This window comes from Panulirus ornatus, chromosome 22, assembly GCF_036320965.1.
Source record: "Panulirus ornatus isolate Po-2019 chromosome 22, ASM3632096v1, whole genome shotgun sequence".
Lineage (NCBI taxonomy): Eukaryota > Metazoa > Arthropoda > Malacostraca > Decapoda > Palinuridae > Panulirus > Panulirus ornatus.
In genome coordinates, this window is record NC_092245.1 from 21918201 (window position 1) to 21923200 (window position 5000).

Consider the following 5000-nt stretch of genomic DNA (forward strand, 5'->3'; position numbering starts at 1 on the left):
ATCATGACGCAGGCTAGGATCTCTCTCACCTACTCTCTGCCTGATATCCTACCTTCCCGTAACCTTTCCCCCTTCCTAGTCTACACCTGTCTATCCCTGTCTCCACCAAGGCACTGTCTATCTACCTCCCATTCTCTTTTAACTCGACTCTCTACAGCTGCGCTGGGAAGTGATACGGCTAGAATAATAATACTCCACCTCTTAAAAGAAATTTACTCTTGCCATCATGCACAGTTTCCTGCGCCACACTATCAACTACAACCGACAGAGGAAGAGGGAATAAGACGATGCCTCAACATACTTGTTTACGTCGACATACGACTCATGCTTTAACCCAGGCCAAGATAAAGAACCAAACGGATGCGCTTCGAGCTGGAGTTAGCCAGCCCAGCAGCTGATAATGGCCTGGTGTACACAAGTGTAACTAACGGTAGGGATACTTATGGTGTAGCAGCTGGGGCGTCGGCTGCATCTGCTGGCTGCTGCTGCTATGGGCTGAGGCAGGTCCAGCAGGTGGAGCAGCAGGGCAGGTAGGGACACCGCGTGGGTAACAGAGGAGGCAGGATAAACAGACACAGATCACCGTGGAGGAGGGTTGTCCCAGGACACACCGGGCTGTAGCCCACCTTGGAGGGACTGACTGTTCTTCACCTCATTACCTCCCTCCTCTGGGGATACCTCATCGCCCAGGTTCCTCACAAGTCATGGCTGACGTGGTCCCAAGGCTCCCTCCTCACACTCTTCACGTTATCAGGCATGACAAAAGCCTTTATCTTATCATCGAGCCATAAGCCAGTTTCTATAGGGAAGTACTTCACTTTTTTTTATACGTCGTCGTTTTATGAGATTAAAACACACCTCACGTCAGCCAATCTACACGACCATGATGGCGAAACAGACTTTATTTCCACGGGCATCCATGGCGTCATACCTTCCGTGTGTGGTAAGACGGAGACGTGCGTAAATATTGGGCGACTGGGTAAAGTTGAGCGTGTTGAGGGGATCGGGTTAAGGAGCGGCCGTCACGGTCGCCCTCGCGTCACCACGGCCGAGGCACAACTGGTGGTAGTGGTGCTGCTGCTGCTGCTGCTAGCCTCCCTCTCTCTCTCTCTCTCTCACACACACACACACACACACACGCACGCACACACAAACACACGCTACTCTCACGCGTTCGATCACAGGTGAGTCTGGACCCCGTGCCCGCCCCACCCTTGCCACACTCTCCCCCTCCTTACCTCTTAATTATGGCGTACAGGTCATGCCCCGACCCCTCCTCACACACACACACACACACACACACACACACACACACACACACACACACACACACACACACTGCACTTTCCTCCTCCTCCTCCTCCCTACACACAGCTCCTGATCTAATCTATCAGGAAGCTCCACTCGTCTCGATACACACAGACGGAGAGTCCCTGTGAGAGAGTGCGAGTCGTGTCTGGGTGAAGGTCACATAACATAGGACAGGCGGAGGCAAGGACAGAGCGTACAGTGGGTACTAAGACTGCGACTAGCCACCACTCATTCCTCTTCTGAGTGCTCTGACGAGCCACTGCGACAACTTCATTAGCAGTTACGTCTACGACCGCAGGCTCTCTTCCGCCTCCTACTGTCGCAACATGGACGAGGTTTCGCTGCCACAAATCAAGGAGACTCTTCTGGGTCGGTAAAGACAGGGATTAAAAGTAACGAAGTGACTGACCAACTCTTGCCCCTCTCCTGGGCGAGTGGCTGGGTGCACACAGGTAAGCCTACCTCCCTATCCTGCCCATATCGTTCAGGCCAGGACCAGGTAACTTGCCTCCCAAATCATCCTTATCATTCCAAACGTCACCTGTTCATCCCACTGGGGGGTTCCTTGTCGCCCATTTGCATACCTACGCCGTCAGATGGCGCCACCCCTAGAGTGACTGGATGGAGGAGAGTGTTATAGTAAACCCTTTTAGTAACAGGTTATCCTACCAAAAGAGAAAACGGGGCAAGGATCAGCTTATAGATCCCATGGTAACTGAGCGCCTCACAAGGTTGAGTCGTTTCTCTCTCCTCGCTACGTAGAGGGAAGGCAAGAGACGCTATTTAACTCCTGCCCTCGGCAGGTACCTCCTAAGGAGAGGCGGAGGGCAAAAGTTCGTCTATATGCTCAATAGGCCACAGACGGACCCCTAGTGAAACAAGAGGGTCGGGCTGTGTGGACACTGTGGGGAAGAATGGACACAAGAACCCACACGAAATCCATCGCTGCAACATTAAAATCCCAGCGTGAATGCACGGGCGAGAATCCCTATTAATCCCTCTTGTTTACAGGATACCCAATTATGAGTGGAAGGGGGACCTGCCACGTTTATAATCTCCTCTAATTACCATTGGCCGAGACTGAGGGTTGGGAAAGAGTGGGGCAAAAGGGAGGCGATGAACAGCGTCTCCCTACCGGCGTCTCTATATGAACAGAGGCTGAGATTCTAGTCATTAACATTCCAGATGACCTGGACACAAGAACTCTTTATCATATACGTCTCCCAGACACGTTGACCCGAGGCAGAGAATGGACAGATATGCCAAGACACACACACACACACACACACACACACACACACACACACACACACACACAAGCATACAAACACACACGCGCGTACATAAGCGCATGTACAAGTAGACATATACCTACACACACTACAGTCACACACCAGGAGCACACAGACCCACACATTCACCCTCCCACTCATACAACATCCTCGCTCAACCGCAGCCACATTCACCGCAACATTATCTACGGTGTAATAACTAAAATGTAATCTCCCAACCACGTCAAATAACCCACAGCTCCGTTCTCTGTTTCGAACCAGGACCCCTTGGGTAAGCTCCTTGGAGGATCTATTCAAAGGCATCTCCTCGTAGGAGGAGGAGGAGGAGGAAAGCCTCTCTTGCAGGTAATACCAATGAAAGTAACCCTTCCAAAGACTCTCCCTCTCGGTGGAGACCTGCCCACAGTACCCCACCCCAGGTAACCTCGTCAGAGAGTTGCCTTAGCGAACAGCGCCTCATCATCTGTCATCAAATATACGGATCTTCCAGACTTTCACTTACCCCAAGTTCTGCCATGCTATCCTGCCTCCATCTTCACATAGCAGGAACTTAGGACGCTCTTACTGTCCTCCAACAGATAACCTCGTCGTACATCGGCAGGTCGTTTCTTATCTGGCTTTCCCACGTACTGCAGCAGATGACCTCGTCATAGACCATAAGGTCTTCTGTTATCTGGCTTTCTCATGTCCTCCAGCACATAATCTTGCCACGGACCATCAGGTCGTCTGTTTCATGGCTCCCATCACATTCTCATCTACCAACTGTGTAATTCTCGCCTCTTGATGCATATCAGGAGAAACAGGGCATTTCTATGCAACAGGTGAGATAGTGTAAACCAACGTAAACTCGTTACGAAACTTCTGTGTATCTTAGATATAAAAGTAATAACATAAAACACTTTTAGTTTACAAAGATATGCCAAAGTTTACCTTGGGCCAAAACGGTTCATCTAATTCAACTCCTTCAGCTTGATGGTATAGCCCTTGAGCACGACTGAGCGGCCCATGAGCACGACGGTATGACCCTTGAGCACGACGATACGGCCACTGAGCACGACGGTGCGACCCTTACGTATGATGACCTGGAATTTAACCGAACCCTTACAGGGTTACGTTGAAAGGTCAAGGACTTGATGCCCAAGGGTCGTACTGAATGGTGTTCAAGGGTCTTAAACGTCGTGCTCAAGAGCCGTGCAGTCGTACTCAAGGGCCGTGCTATCGTGCTTAAGGGCCGTACCGTCGTGTTCAAGGGCTGTACCGTCGTGCTCAAGGGCCGTGCCGTCTGCTCAAGGGCCGTGCCGTCGTCCTTAAGGGCTGTACCGTCGTGCTCAAGGGCCGTGCCGTCTGCTCAAGGGCCGTGCCGGCGTCCTTAAGGGCCGTACCGTCGTGCTCAAGGGCCGTACCGTCGTGCTCAAGGGCCGTGCCGTCGTGCACAAAGGCCGTGCCGTCGTGCTCGAGAGGTCTGAACACAGGAGAGTAAGGCGAGGAGAAGGGTTCTCTCCTGGCGGAGGGCATTACCAAGGCCATCATCTCCCGCCCCTTAGGGAACACACATCACCCTCTTTCACCTCCTCCACCTCCGCCTGATGGATCATGCGCTCCGAAATATGGACCGAAAAATGAAAGCTGCTTAGAAAGACAGATAGAGAGAGTGAGAGAGTAACAGAGAGAGAGGAAGGGAGGGAGAGAGACAAGGAGAGAGAGAGAGAGAGAGAGAGGGAGAGAGACAGAGAATAAGTGGAACAGATCTGCGTTGTGCATCTTAATAAAAAAGGAAACGCAGAGAGCGGAAGATGAATGATGAAGGAGGGTTGGAGGACGCTCAAGACCCAACACAAACGACCTAACATACGCCTCCCGGGTGACGAAGGAGGTACGTGGGGGACCCGGTTCACAGAGGACCTGATGGTCTACGACGAGGCTGCCTGCTGGAGGACAGTGACAGCATCCTCCAATCCTAACCTATATGGATGGAGACATGGTAGTTTAGCGAAGGGTTCCTCTCCATCTTCCACTATACATGGAGACAGGCTCCTCCCTACCCAACACTATAGATGGAGACAGGATAGTAAAGTAGAAGGCTCCACGCTACCAAGCACTCGCCTCCAGCATACAGATGGAGACAGGATAGTAAAGAAGAGGGCTCCTCCCCACCCACCACTCCCTCTAGCATACAGATGGAGACAGGATAGTAAAGTAGAAGGTTCCTCCCTACACACCATTCCCTCCGGCAGTAACACAGGGAGAACATACTGATATGGTTGAATCTATGGCAGAAATGAACGACCCAACATTATGAAGAGTATTGAAACACGTGATAAGATAGCCCAGCATAAGTGTTGTGTTGAAATGATAACCCCGGGGAATACAAGTGTCACTCATTCCCCACAAATTACA

The 5000-nt window shown here is 51.5% G+C and overlaps 1 protein-coding gene across 9 annotated transcripts in view; it reads right to left on the bottom strand.

The window, feature by feature from the left end:
• Window positions 1-5000, bottom strand: part of dop (microtubule-associated serine/threonine (MAST) protein kinase dop) — a 1162440-nt gene that overhangs the window by 541276 nt on the left and 616164 nt on the right. The window contains exon 1 of one of the 9 annotated variants that reach the window (XM_071676290.1): window positions 932-1079. The exons of the other annotated variants lie outside the window; for them this stretch is intronic. The gene's annotated coding sequence lies outside the window, so the exon portion shown is untranslated. Of the gene's footprint in view, window positions 1-931; window positions 1080-5000 lie in introns of those variants that run through there. 9 annotated transcript variants of the gene reach the window in all.